This window comes from Pistacia vera, unplaced genomic scaffold (assembly GCF_008641045.1).
Source record: "Pistacia vera cultivar Batoury unplaced genomic scaffold, PisVer_v2 Contig970, whole genome shotgun sequence".
Taxonomy (NCBI): Eukaryota; Viridiplantae; Streptophyta; class Magnoliopsida; order Sapindales; family Anacardiaceae; genus Pistacia; species Pistacia vera.
In genome coordinates this window covers 510,580-526,301 of record NW_022196857.1, presented here as the reverse complement: position 1 = coordinate 526,301, position 15,722 = coordinate 510,580, and the positions used below count along the sequence as shown (strand labels likewise).

The window sequence follows — 15,722 nt, the reverse complement described above, 5'->3', positions numbered from 1 at the left end:
TGGGAGTCATCCAAGAGTCCGGTTGAGTCATATTTACAGCCTGTCCAGTTGAACTGATAGTTGGAGCATCGACGAACCGAATAGGAATGCTATCTGGAGCTTCTGAATCCAACGACGAGGCTATCTTTGCTACGGCGTCCGCTATAGAATTGCTATCTCTGGGAATCTGAGTGATTTCAAAGTGTTTGAACGACCCAAGAGCGGTCTTAGCTTCTTTCAGATAGCGGACCATGTTTTCTTCCTTGGTTTGATATTCCCCTAAAATTTGGTTGACGACCAGCATGGAGTCGCTGTAAACGCTGATCGCGGTTGCACCCATTTCTTTGGCAAGTCGCAACCCGACAAGCAGGGCTTCATACTCAGCCTCATTGTTGGTCGCTTTAAACCCAAACCAGAGAATACCATGGATTCGAGTCCCTTCGGGGCTTACAAGGAGAAGACCCGTGTCGGCTATTTTTCTGTTTGATGACTCGTCGACGTAAAGGTTCCAGGTCGACAGGTTCCGAATACTTTCCTGGATGGCTTCGCCAGGCTATTGCTCGCTTGGAAGATAGGAAAATTCTGAGATGAAGTCAACAACAGCTTGCCTTTTAATGGTCAACCTGGGCTTGTACTTCACGTCAAACTGGTTTAATTCCATGGCCCATTTGAGCAGTTTACTCGAGGCTTTTGGTTTCTGGAGGACCTGCTTGAGGGGGTAATTAGTCATTACGTGGATCGTATGGGCGTGGAAGTAAGGTCGCAGCTTTCTGGATTCGATCAGCAGAGCAAAGGCTAGTCGCTCCATTTTCGGATACCGCATCTCGGCATTCGTCAAACGCTTGCTCGCATAGTACACTGGCCATTGCGCCTTTTCCTCTTCCCATACTAGAGCTGCACTGACTGCGAACTGAGAGACAGACAGGTAGATGAGCAGGATTTCCTGTGGAAGAGGCTTAGAGAGGAGAGGTGGCTTCCCGAGGTGTTCTTTTATACTCTGGGATGCCTGTTCGCATTTGGAAGTCCATTCAAATTTCTTGTTGGCCTTCAGAACATTGAAAAATGGTAAGTAGCAGTCTGTTAGTCTAGATATGAAGCGACTAAGTGCTGCTATTCGCCCATTTAGACTCATGACCTGTTTTTTGCTGGTCGGGCTCTCCATATCGAGCAGAGCTTGAATCTTCTCGGGGTTTATTTCTATCCCTCGCTGATTAACCATGTACCCCAGGAACTTTCCTGACGATACCCCGAATGAACACTTGAAAGGGTTCAGCTTCATTCTGTACAGTCGGAGGATGTCAAACATCTCAGCGAGACGTGCAATGTGTTCTGAGGCGACCTGGGATTTGACCAGCATGTCATCCACATAGACCTCCATTGTCTTTTCGATCTGGTCAGAGAACATTTGGTTAACCAGCCGCTGGTAGGTTGCGCCAACATTCTTGAGGCCAAAAGGCATAACTTTGTAACAGTACAGCCCTGGTCCGTAATGAAGGATGTATGCTCCTCTTCTGGCCCATACATCGGGATTTGATTGTATCCCGAGTATGCATCCATGAAGCTTAGTAGCTCGTGCCCCGAGGTGGCATCCACGAGCTGGTCGATTCTTGGCAGATGGAAGCTGTCTTTCAATCAAGCCTTGTTGAGGTCGCTGAAATCAACGCAGTTCTGCCACTTGCCATTTGGCTTCTTTACCAGGACCGGGTTGGCAACCCAGGTCAGGTAGAGTGCCTCTCGGATGGACCCATTCCAGAGGAGGTTTTCCACTTCTGATTTTAATGCAGCATACCGCTCCGGATCCATTGCTCTTCTTTTCTGGCGAACTAGTTTGGCCTCACTGTCGATGTTTAATGCATGGCAAATGATGTCCGGGCTGATCCCGACCATATCTGCATGCGACCAGGCAAACACATCGATATTTTCAACTAGGAAACTTATCAGTTCGGAAGCGAGCTGAGGGTTGAGACAGCTTCCAATTCTTAACACTCGGCTCGGCTCTTTTGGATCAACCGAAATCTCAGACAAATCCTCAACCGGGCTGCTGGGAGGGATTTCCTGGATTCGAGGATCTATATTATCCTCCGCTGGACCAGGCTGTGGCTCGATTCGGCTAATCGTCATAGCCTGGTGATGCGCACATCGTGAAATGCCCTTTCCTTTGCTTGCCATCTACACCACTTTTATGTAGCATTCGCGAGATGCACTTTGCGATCCGCTCACTTCCCCTATCCCCGTTGGAGTTGGGAACTTCATCTTGAGATGGTATATGGAAGTGACTGCCTTAAAGCTTCTCAACAGAGGTCGCCCCAAGATTCCATTGAAGGCCGATTGGCAATCCACGACCAAAAATTTGGTAACCCTAGTCACCTCATCGTAGTCGCCGAGCGTGACTGGGAGCTGGATCGTTCCTTTGGGGATCAGGTGGTCTCCTGTAAAACCGTAAAGAGGTATCGAGGCGGGCTTCAGGTTGGCCTCGTCCAGGTTCATTCTTTCGAAAGTGGTCTGGAACAGGATGTTCACAGCGCTTTCGTTGTCCACGAGCATTCTGCAGACATTATGGAACCCTATCAGGGGTGATCACCGGGGCGTCGTCATGAGGATGATGCAGGCAAGCTGCTTCCTTTTCGCAGAAGGTGATCGACTCCTCCTTTCGAGCCTTTTGCGGTCGCTGCGAAGTGTTCATTACCCTGATCGGGTCATGATATGCTTCGCGAGCGTACCTTTCCTGCGCACCTCGCGTGTTTCCCGCGAGGTGCGGGCCTCCGAAGATTATGTTAACACTACTGTATCCACTACGATCATGATGCTTTTTCTTTTGCTCCCCTTGGTTCTTTTCGGAGCAGAGTCATTAATATACTCCTTGAAGTGCCCTTTCTTGATGAGCTCTTCGATTGCCTGCTTTAGAGCTCGACATTCATCGGTGTGATGCCCGTTGTCCCGATGGAAATGGCAGTATTTTTTGTTGTTTCTGGCCGCAGCAGGGGTTTTCATAGGTTTCGGCTCACCGAGCAAGCTGGCCTCCTTGGATTTGTCAAGAATTGCGGATATGGACACATTCAGCAGAGTGTATTGAACTCTGTCTCGGTCGCGACGAGGAACAGGAGCATAGGACTTTTTGTGCTCATAGCGGGGTTTCTTCCCTTTTCGCTGATCGTCGATGTCTCCTTTGCAATCAACTCTCCTACCTTCCCCCCAACCAGACATACTGCTTGAAGTGCCGTGATCGCGACGGCGGAGTGCCGTTAATGAATTCTCTATTCGGAGATATTTTTCTGCAAGGTTGTAAAATCTGGTGAGGGAAACATCGTCCTCAGCCTGTAGTTCTTTCCACAGGTCGGTTTGCGGGTGAACTCCAGCTATTATAAGTGTTCAGATGGACTTTTCGGGGGCATGAGCCATCTTGTTGAGTTCCCTGTGGAAACGGTCGATGTAGGATTGTAGGGATTCGTCTCTTTCTTGCCTTATGTTACTGAGGTAGCTTAAAGGCATCGAAAACTTTTGATTTGCTTGGAAATGCCGTAGGAACGTCGTGCTCATCTGAGGCCACGAACTGATCGATCCCGCTGGGAGCCACCTTAACCACCGCTTGGCGTGAGAAGTCAGCGTCACGGCCAAACAATGGCATTTTGCAAGATCCGAAACCTGGTGGAGCTCCATCAGGTCGTTGAACTCATACAAATGATCCTACGGGTCATGGTTCCTATCAAACAGCCGCATGTTGAGCATTCTGAACCCCGGTGGGAGTGGAGCAGCTAGCACTTCGGGAGAGAAAGGGGATGCAGAGGCGACCTAGGCCTCCTTATTTTGCTGCTCCCTTAACCTGTCCAGAGCTCGTTATAGGTCCTCAATTTGTGGTAACGGAGCCAATTGGGGATTGCTTTCACCCATGCGAGTCCCGCCTTCGCGATTACGGTTTAGGAAAGTCCAGAGGTCGGACTCCTCTTCGCCTTGGCTGGCATTTTTGGCCGCTCTCGACACACGCTGACTAGAGGCGTGTGAAGGCGATGGATGGTGCAAGGTATTTTTACGACCCTCGCGGTGGTACGAACCACCCCGCGAGGTGTGGGGACCACCCGCATGATAGCGATCAAGATCGTTCTATTGGCGATGATAGGAATCGTCCCGCCCGGCACTTCTGCTTGGGTTCATCTGTGACGTGGCATGGGACAGCTCGGGATTCACTTTTTTGTCGAGTCTCAGCTTTGCTGGCACCCTGCTTGGGGTACGGTTTGTGTTCGCTGGCCCTTGGGAGCCCGTAGGCTTGTTTTTTGCCACTTGCTTGCCCTTACGTCTACGCGCTACAGTGCTCACGGCACGGGCTATTTCCCTCTGTCGAGCTTTCGCGCGACCTGTAGGCGTTTTTGGCGGTTGCACCGCCCCAGCTGTTCTAGATGATACGCCTTGGTCCAAACGGTCCAGCCTTTGGTTGACCGTCTGGAGAGTATTGTCGAACCTCTCTAGGTAGCTTCTGATGGCGGGGTTAAGCTGCGAAGCTGTCGGGATATCCACCACAGCATTTTGTGAAACTAGAAGTATCCTAGAAGGGGTATCCCCCTGGGTTAGGGGAACTCCCTCAGCACACTAGTTGGCTTGCTCAAGTTCAGATTGGCGGGCCATCTATTGCTGTAAGACTAGTAGGTTGAAGATTCTCCTGATGAAAGATGAACACTAAATGAGGCCCTCCTTCTAGCGCCAAAACTATTGATGCGTGATTTTGACACCAACTAATCGACACGTGCGTAACGTTGATTGGTCAAGAGACGCACGTGATTATGGATGAAATGTAGAGTAAATGCAACAATGAGAGCTTTTTGAAGTGGTTCGGATGCTAAGGTAGCAAATCCTACGTCCACTGATAGTTTGTATTAGAATCGTGGGTCAGGTCGCAACAGCGGACTGACTTACAAATAATTAGGGAAAAGTAAATACAAAAGTACAATGATAAGAGAGAGAGAAAGCTAGTTCAGAGTGCAAGAAGGCCGAATCCCTCTAATGAAAAGATCTTTCCTTTTTATAGTGAGATGAGTACAGATAACCATCATTAAATCTGTGGGTTAGTGCGAATGTCAGGACTAAATCCGGCTTTACGTCACATTACCCACCTTCCAAGCTGATTTTACACGATTTGGAGCAGGGAAATGGACACGTGGGAGCTCCATGGCGCCTTGCATGCCTGACGTGCGCTTACCGTTCTGATGGGAGCAGGTCACCCCCATCACGTGATTTCTCACATCAGCCCTTGATTTCCCAGGCATAACAGTTCTATTTTTCTTATTTTATTTCATTTAGTGTTTTGATTAAATTTTTACTTGAGAGTTGATACTTGTTATTTTTTCTAGGAAATCTAGTTCATGCCGCAGTGCAAGTTCTTCACGCTGCAACATATTTTGGCTTATATGCACATTCTATTCGTTGCGACGCTACATCACAAGTTCCCATGCCATGGAATATTTCGACGTGAGATGCACAGTGAAATCGTTGTGGCACTACGTCTTGACTTAACGCAAAAATTCATTTCACACTGCTGCACAAAGTTTCGCGTCGTGCTGCATTTCGGCATTTTGCAACTTGCAATGAAAATCCATGTCATGCCGCGTCACAAAATGTTGCATCGTGATGCATTTTGAACATTATTCAAAACAGCGCCTAGAAAAACCATGTCACGCCATGGCGCAAAAGCTCATGCTACGGCAGAACTAGTTTTCTATATAAGAAAACTAATTTTTTTTCTCATTTCAGTTCCATTTTTTTTTTTTTTTGGACTGCGGTGCCATTTCGACTCTCCCTCTCTCAAATCTTTATTGTTCTTCAATTATTTGATGAATTGATGTTGTTAAATCCTTCCCTACACCTTGTAAACACTCATTTACACTTGATTTTGCAGAAATCCACCAATTGACACTAAGGAGAAGTTAGGGTTGAATTGGGGCTCTTCAATTTGGATAAAAAATTCAGCAATCCAAGGCTTCCAGACCTCTCAATTGTGTTAGTAAGACCTTTAATCACAAGATTATAATGTTATTTGTTGAGAAATTTTTGAAAATTTTAGATATTGAAAATTGCTCAAATTCCAAGTTTTTTATGTTTATTTATGCAATCTGTGGTGAAATTGAGCTTGATTAAGTGTTGTCTGTGATTGTTGTGGGAAATTTTGGAAATTGGTTGAATGAGACTATTGTGATTGTGGATTGGCAGTTTGTGTATTGTTGTGTAATTGGGCAGATTGATTGGGGTGTGTAAAGATTATTATGGTTGATTTAGTGTTGTGTAATTGGGCAGAATGGTTTGGTTACTCTAGGGCTGCTATTGTTGTGTTTATTGTGGAGTATTTGTGTTTTGATATCTGAATGGCATCGGATAAGAGGAGTAGAGATGGGGCTGGGATTGAGTACGAGTCGTAGGGCTGCCCCCACGGGACACCCATGATGATAGGTTTGTAAGTCCCATTGCAGAAAAGAGACATAAAGAGGCTGCTAAGAGTGGTCAGGGGTTTATTGATGAGAAGGGATTTGACTTTTAGAGTGCATATTCAGGGGTTATTGATGTGATTAGCGACCTGAAATGGGAGAAATTTACAGCCCCTAAGGAAGCAACTATCAATCCCTTTGTCATGGAGTTTATTATATCACAATAACTTGCCCTATATAACCTTTAAACACATTTTCCTACCTATGATTTTCTTTTAAGAGGATTTAATATGAATTTATGAAAGTGAGAATGTGTGTGGCTTAGAAAAATGTTTTCAAACTTTTTGAAGGTATTCAAAAGAATGGGTTGGGGGTTGTTGTGTGATGCGATTATCAAGGTAAATATCCATGCTCCCTAAAATTTTAGTCAATTAAAAGTAAATCTTTAAAAAAAAAAAAAAAAAAAAATCATCAAGAAATGAAAATGAATGAATAAGGAAGTATGGAAAGGGTACAAATTCAAATGTGGTTGGGAAGAGAGTGAATTATGCTTTTAGCAATTTTGTTCTTAAGAAGGAAGATTAATCCTCTTATTTGTTTGATTCCCTTCCATTCTTTCATAACGTTACAAGCTTAATAAAGTCCTAATGATCTGAAGTTGTGCGTTCATTCTATATTATTGGAGAGTGATATGAAAAGTAGGCCTATGGAGTTTGTGTTTATTAGTTTTCATATTTATGGTATCAAAATTTTTGCCTATGGATGTTGCATATGGAACTATCTCTAGGGCTAGGATTGACAGATTGTGGAATTGACTGGTGTTAGAGAGTTCAGAATGAAGGTGAAATTGATGTTTAGGGTGCTATTAGATGAGGGTGATTATTGCTTATTCTTTTTGCTATATGTGTATGCAATTTATGAGACACCTCTATTGACTAATTTGGGAAATTTTTGTCTTGTAAATGTGTGTTAGGATTTATAGGATGTTTGTGGGTAACATCATTGAAAACCCTCACGAGACTATAACTCGTCCACTAAGGGGTCCTAGGGGTTTAAAGGCTTATTGCATACGCTAAATGCAATCATGATAACCTATGGAAGTGGTTTAGTTTACGATAGCTTAGTTACGATTAGATTTTATTTTAGATCATTTTTATTGCTATGGACTAGCAATAAGCTGGTTGGGGGTTGTAATAAGTGTCAGAAATGCATATATATTTAGTGATTTGGTGTTTAGATTGGAGGGAATTCATGGTTTAATGCATTATTTTGCATGAAATTCCTTGCATGTTTCGTTATCTTCCAGAATCATGGGTTTATATGTGTTTTCAGAAATTCAGGTGCAGAATTGATGATTCGTACGTGTGCTAATGTTCGAACCATCAAGACTCGTTAGAGTGCGAATGAATCAAGACATGAAGAAAGAAAATTGGAACTTCAAAGTTGTGCTGCGGCATAGATTTACGGTGCCACGACACAAATCGGGGAAACCCATCGCGCACTGCAACGTGATTCATCGCACCATGGCGCCATTCGAGCAGAATGAAAAATATGCAATTTCCAACCCTAATTTGCCTTTCCAATTATTAAAAAAAATGCCCTTGTAAAAAACTATAAAAGGGCAACTTATTTCGTTTTTTAGGTATTCTAACTTTGTAAACGTTTGGGCTAACTTGGAGATGGGGTTTTTGATAGGCAAGGAATAAAACTTTGATTTTTGTTGTGGATTTATGATCCAAATGCTTATGGGTAAGATTAAGGTTTGTTTTCTTGTAATTATGAATAGCTAAACCCTTATCTAGTGTATCCAATGTAGCCTAATTTGAATGCTCTATGTTTCTAATCTAAGTTACTTGTTTAATCAATTCAATACAATCTTGGTTTCATTCATTGTTGTTTGTTCAATCTTTAATTAATATTATTGCTTGATCATCTTTAATAATTGATTAATTGATTATGTGAGTCAAGGTTAGACTATACGCCTTAGCTAATCTTGAATAGCTGATGTGAATGAATGGTTTGTGTTTGTACATATGCCCTGACAGATATTAATCGGGTTGTGAACTTCGAGTACTTGTAGACTTAATGGGTTTTCAATAATTAAACTAGACTATACGCCCTAGCTAGTTTAGTGATGAAAGCACTAGGTTAATCCCGAACGCCTTACAGTAATACCTTAATTTGGCAAGTATTGACCCTAGGATGTGAATTGAGAAAGCCATAGTTAGATTATTGGCATAGAGTAGGATAATTACGGTTAAATTGGGTACCTAGACCTTTCTCTATTTGATTCTACATCGTTTTATTACTGTCTTACTTTTAATTGTTAATTTTAGTTATTTTACTGTTATTTTAGAATTATTAGTTAGTTGATTAAGTTTGTTACTTTATTTGGCTGATGCATGCTATTAGATTAATTGATAACTTACAATTCTATGTGGGATTGACCCTTGCTGTTGCACACTATACTGCGATAGCGATTCGTGCACTTGCGAGGAATATAATTTTGTCTATCAATCCTTCAATCTCATTATTCTCATATTTCTTTCAACGTTGAATTTAATTTGTTTGCTTTTAATTAATTGTTTTCATTTTCTGCGTTATCAATCAACCCCAACCCCCCTCCCCCCAATTCGGTAAACAATTAGTTATTTTGAAAAATCTTCTGCGGGAAAAACCCTTGCTTGCTTTGTGCTACTAAATGACATTTTAAGATAATTTAAGTAAGGTTTAAATTGGTGGTTGCTTTTGCATGCATCAATTTTTGTTACTATTGCCAGAGACTTTTCTTAAATTGACTTTTTATTTACTTTTCGTTATTTTATAATATTTTAGCTTAAGTTTTTTCTGTTTCTTTTTCAAGTGTCGTGGTGATTGAGCTCTTCTTTCAATTTCAAGTCAAATCCCCACTTTGTACTGATTCCACCTATCATCCTTTCTCAACAACCCGTGGGTAAGGAAGTTTCAATCAAGCAATCAATATCGATCTTCCATCCACATGCAATTCTTCAAACAATTCAGATTATTCCGATCACAAGGAAATGGCTAGAAATAATCAAATTCGAACTCTTAAGGAGATGGCTACACCAGCTTTGGACCAACAACTCTTGTACCTCTGATACCATGAAACGAGTGAAGCTTTTGGAATGAAGTCCGGCATGATTCATCTCTTGTTAGAGTAAGTGCCCTAGAGCCAATCAATTATTGTAGAATTGACTCTTTGTAATAATGTTCATTGATCAATAAAAGGCTTTTTATTTTATATCGTGTAAATCATATTTTATGTATTGATATATGTCCTAAGGCTGGTAGAACCGTGATGAGGGTATCAAGTGTTTCAAATCTTGATAGTGAGAACCCTATGATCACATATGGTAGCCATTCTAGAAATGTCGTAGCCCTAGTATTATTCTGACCAAGAGCACAGATAATACGGTAAGGCTATCATAGTGTTGAACGACCTTGTCGAAAGGCAGTGACTGATCTTACTTGTCAAGATTGTTTGCCGACAACCTGATGCAACACATGGGTGCTTGCTGTAGGCAAGTTCACTAGACTAACCCACCAGAGGATTCCATATAGATGGTAACGCCAGTGTCTATGGAACAAATCCTCTAATGAATGGTGGTGCATGTGATCCTTAACTTGAGATCATCGGAGCACCTTGTGCACTGATTGGTGTAGTTTGACACTAGCCCAACGCAGTTCTATTCAGAGTTGTCAATACGATAGTGATTGGCTACATCGAGGAGTGTATCAAGACTATGGTGGATCGATAGAGGATTCATCACTCCCAAGTACAGGAGAAGTTATCTCACTACGCAATTCAGTAAATGACAATGACACTAAAGCTGTGGCCACAGTGGGATTGAGTTGTTACTCAATCTAATTTATTATTCCGGTCATTGGTCCAGTAATTAAATACAAAGATATCGAGAGTAATTGAGGTTGACACTATTTCTGTACCTCAAACTTGATGAGATAACAGATGACGAAAGGATTTGATTGCATGGTAACCATATCGTTGATAGGTAGCTATTTCGCTAAATCCGAATCTATTGGGTGGTCATGATGCCTTGCTAGGGGCCAATCTTGGTCTGTGTGTAGTGAGATGATTAATTAGTATTAATCGTGATACTACTCACTGTCAGTATGATGAGGAGCCTACAGGTCACACACTTAGAAGAAAATTTAAGAATCGTTTTGTTCAACGAGTATTTTCGTCTTTTAGGACGAAAGGGTATTTTGGTATCTCACAGTGCAATTCAATTTGCTGAGGTTGTTGCCTAGATTTAATTTAATATTAAAATTAAATTAGTGAAATTATATTTAAATATATGTACGCATATATTTAAATGAATTATTATTAATTAAATGTTAATATATTTTTATAAATATATTAATTAATTTTAATTATAATAAAATACCAAAAGGAGAGTGTTTGGACACATGGGTTAATTTGGATTGGAGCCCAATCCTATTCCTAAAAGGATTAGGGTTTTGACATATGCACTATATAAGTGCATGTGTATTGAAGAAAAAAATTAATTCATTTTGTTCATTCATTGAAAACGGCAACCCTCTCTCTCTACACTCTCACACGTTTTCCCTTGATCTTGAATCAAAGATTTTTCTTTGATTCAAGTTGATTCTTGAAGCCAAAGAGGATCTAGCAAATCCTTCTTTGGTTCTTAAAATTGTCTTTGTGTGTATCACCATTCGTTCGGTTCTACGTTGAATCGAAAGCGAAGTAGATTCAGAGACATTTGAAGGAGCCTCCAAACATGCGTAAGATCTCTAATCCTTGAATGGATTGTTTATATTTTCTGTAGAATTTTGATTTAACGTGTTAACTATATAATCTGTACCCTGATTTTGGGCTTTAAAGGAATCAATTTATCCTTTAATTTTTGTTTTTCCGCTGCGTTTGGTAGATCAATTCCTAACATCTTTTACCTACTTTCAAAGGTCTAGCGGGAGAGTATTTGAATAAACATCTCAAAGAATTTCATGTGGTGTGCTCTAGCATGAAACCAAGTGGCACTACTAAGGAACACGTTAAGTTCAGAGCCTTTCCATTCTTTTTAGCGGACAACGCTACAACACTAAAGAGTGGTTGTATTATCTACCATCTCAGACCATTGACAATTGGAATGACATGAAAAGACTCTTTTTGGAGAAATAATTTCCAACTTCTAGAATTATTCTCATTCGGACGGAGATTTGTGGCATGCGGCAGTACAGTGAGGAAAGTTTGTATGAGTATTGGGAGCGGTTCAAGAAACTTTATGCTAGTTGCCCTCATCATCGAATAAGTGTGCAATTCTTATTCCAATACTTTTACAAAGGGTTGATGCTTATGGAAAGAAGCATGATTGATGCAACAAGTGGTAGAGCTTTGGTTGACAAAACCCCTTAGAATATAAGAAATTTGATTGCAACTATGGCTACTAATGCTCAACAGTTTGGCTCCCGATCTGATCCACCACTAAAGAGGGTCAATGAAATGGATACTTCCACTAATATTGAGCAGCAATTGAGCACCTTGATTCCACTTGTGCATGTTGGTAGGACAAGTTAAAACATGCAGAATTTGCTCTAACATTGGTCATCTTATTGACATGTGCCCTACTCTTCACGATCCTAATGTGGAGCAAGCAAACACTTTGGGAGGATTTCAAGGACAACAAAAGCAGAGGTATGACCCCTTCTCCAACACCTATAATCCAAGGTGGAGGGACCACCTCAACCTTAGCTATTCGAGAAACCACTAAGCTACTACCCCTACTAATCCACCAAGTTTTTCTTATCTAAGAGCACAACAACCATATCAAGTGAGGCCACAAAATGCTCCACCACCTCAAGGCAAGTCTCTAGAAGAATTAATAAATTCTTTAGCCACCAACACTATCCAATTCCAACAAGATAGAAAACATTGATCAAGGACCTTGAAAACCAAGTTGGTCTATTGGCCACTACCGTTGAAAGACTATAGGCAGAAGGATCCAGAAAACTTCCTTCTCAAACTGCAGTCAAACCTATGGAGAATGCTAGTGCTATATCATTGAGAAGTCGGAAGCAACTTGAAGAAGCTCACAAGAACCTGATCAATAATGAAGAGGCTAAGGATGAGCTGATTCAAGATGGGGCAAGCAAGTCCAATAATGAGGGAGATAGGGCGTTTGACTTCAAAAAAGCAAAACAGCCACTTAAGGTAGAATCTACGATTCTAATTTCTATTTATGAACCTCTTCTACCTTTTCCTAGCAAGTTTGCAAAATCGAAGAAGGAGGACCACGAACAAGAAATCTTGGATACCTTCCGGAAAGTGCAAGTCAACGTACTGTTGTTGGATACCATAAAATAAGTACCACACTATGCAAAGCTCCTCAAGGAATTATGTACCATAAAATGAAAGCTCAAGGGAAACGAGGTGGTAAGTGTAGGAGAGAATGTGTAGGCGGTCTTGGAAAGAAAGCTTCCACCAAAGTACAAGGATTCGAGTAGTTTTACCATACCATGCATTATAGGTAACCCTAAAGTTGAAAAGGCTATGTTAGATTTAGGTACTTCAATTAATGTTATGCCTTATTCTATTTATGTTGCTATAAATATTGACTCTCTTAAAGAAACCGACATAGTTATTCAACTAGCCAGTCGTTCTAACACCTATCCAAAGAGAGTTTGGGAAGATGTTTTGGTGCAGGTTAATGAGCTCATCTTCTTGGTTGCTTTTTATGTGCTTGACGTGCAAGATTACTCTACTACTAGGTCCATGTCCTTGCTTTTGGGTAGACCTTTCATGAAAATAGCCTAGACAAAGATAGATGTGCATAATGGAACTTTGACAATGGAATTCGATGGAGAGGTTATTTGCTCAATATCTTTGAAGCGATGAGGTACCCTAGTGATTATCATTCTTTTTTTTTTCTATTGACATACTTGACTCTTTAGCATAGCAAATGTTTGAGCTTAAGAGTAAAGATTTGTTGGATGCTACAATAAGAAGTGGTTTGGTAATCAAAGACCCTAAAAATTCTAAAGAGGGCGTTGACGTGAGAGAGGAAATGGAAGAGATTGTTGCATCACTTGACTCTTTTCCAGAAATAAACCCAAGGTAAAATCTTCTTTACATTTCTCTTCCCTTATTTAATGAGAAACTTCTACCTTCCATTGTGCAGGTCCCTACTTTGGAACTTAAACCTTTTTCAAAACACCTTAAATACGTGTATTTGGGAGAAGAAGATATGCTGCCCGTGATAATAGCAATCAACCTTTCTTCTATTCAAGAAGATAAACTAGTTTGGGTATTGAGAGAGTACAAGATGATGATTGAATGGACAATTGCTGACATTAAAGGAATTAATCCTTCCATGTGCATGCACTGGATATTACTTGAGGAAGGATTGAAACTGACAAGAGAGACACAAAGGAGATTGAATCCACCAATGATGGAAATGGTGAAGAAGGAAATCATCAAGCTATTGGATGTCGTTGTAATCTATCCAATATCAGATAGCAAATGGGTTAGTTCGGTTCAAATGGTTTCAAAGAAGTCCAGATTTACTATGGTGAAGAACGAGGATAATGATTTAGTTCCTACGCAGATTCAAACAGAGTGGTGAGTTTGCATTTACTACCAAAAGCTTAAATCTAAAACTCACAAATTGTGATTACTTTGGGAGACCAAGAGAATACAACTTTTACATGCCCCTTCAAAACCTTTGCCTATCGACGCATGTCATTCGGTCTTTGTAATGGTCCCGCCACCTTTCAAAGGTGTATGGTAAGTATATTTTTCGATTATATAGAGAGCATTATGGAAGTGCCTATGGATGACTTTAGTGTATATAGGGACACATTTGACAATTGTCTTAGCAAGCTTACAGTAGTTCTAAAGCGATGCATAAAAACTAACCTTGTACTTAATCGGGAGAAATGTCACTTATGGTAGATAAATGAATAGTTTTAGGGCATGTGATATCATCTAAGGGAATAGAGGTTGATAAATCTAAGATAGATCTTGTTCGTTCCTTACCACCTCTCACTTATTTGAGAGAGGTATGTTCCTTCTTGGTCATACAAGATTTTATTGGTGGATCGTCAAAAACTTCTCGAAGATAGTAAGGCCCTTATGCAGATTGCTACAAAAAGAAGTGGCATTTGAGTTCAATGAAGAGTGCATTAAAGCATTTGAAAAATTAAAAGAATTCTTGACCACAACCCCAATCATCCAATCACCCAATTGGAGTCTCCCATTGGAGTTGATATGCAATGCAAGTGACTATGCCGTTGGAGTTGTTTTGGGACAAAGAGTTGGGAAGCTTTCGGATGCCATATACTATGTGTCACGGGCATTAAACGATGCCCAACTCAATTATTCTACATTTGAGAAATAATGTTTGGTGGTTATTTTTGCTTTAGAAAAAATTTGATCATATCGAACTGGAACTAAAGTAACTGCTTTTTTCGATTTACTTATGAAGAAGGATGCTAAATCGAGGCTCATAAGGTGGATTCTACTTTTGCAAGAGTTCAACCTTGAGATCAAAGACAAGAGATGGAGTGAAAATGTGGTTGCAAATCACCTTATTCGGTTGATACATGAAGAGGAAGTTCTTCCATTAAAAGTGGACTTCCTAAATGAGCAACTACTTGTGATGGCATCTTCGGCCCCTTGGTATGCAAACATATTGAATTATTTGGTCACTAAGAAAATTCCACCANATTTGAGAGAGGTATGTTCCTTCTTGGTCATACAAGATTTTATTGGTGGATCGTCAAAAACTTCTCGAAGATAGTAAGGCCCTTATGCAGATTGCTACAAAAAGAAGTGGCATTTGAGTTCAATGAAGAGTGCATTAAAGCATTTGAAAAATTAAAAAAACTCTTGACCACAACCCCAATCATCTAGTCACCCAATTGGAGTCTCTCGTTTGAGTTGATGTGAGATGCAAGTGACTATGCCGTTGGAGTTGTTTTGGGACAAAGAGTTGGGAAGCTTTTGGATGCCATAAACTATGTGTCACGGGCATTAAACGATGCCCAACTCAATTATTCTACATTTGAGAAATAATGTTTGGTGGTTATTTTTGCTTTAGAAAAAATTTGATCATATCGAACTGGAACTAAAGTAACTGCTTTTTTCGATTTACTTATGAAGAATGATGCTAAATCGAGGCTCATAAGGTGGATTCTACTTCTACAAGAGTTCAACCTTGAGATCAAAGACAAGAGATGGAGTGAAAATGTGGTTGCAAATCACCTTATTCGGTTGATACATGAAGAGGAAGTTCTTCCATTAAAAGTGGACTTCCTAAATGAGCAACTACTTGT

The 15,722-nt window shown here is 40.7% G+C and overlaps 1 long non-coding RNA gene and 1 other non-coding gene across 2 annotated transcripts; one reads left to right on the top strand and one right to left on the bottom strand.

The window, feature by feature from the left end:
- Positions 1-5,329: 5,329 nt before the first annotated feature.
- Positions 5,330-8,117, top strand: LOC116121228. Its single transcript, XR_004126681.1, has 2 exons — positions 5,330-5,968; positions 7,719-8,117. It is a non-coding gene; the product is annotated as an uncharacterized LOC116121228 (long non-coding RNA).
- Positions 8,118-11,595: 3,478 nt separating this feature from the next.
- On the bottom strand, positions 11,596-11,699 carry LOC116121236. The gene has a single exon (XR_004126684.1). It is a non-coding gene; the product is annotated as a small nucleolar RNA R71 (small nucleolar RNA).
- Positions 11,700-15,722: the final 4,023 nt, after the last annotated feature.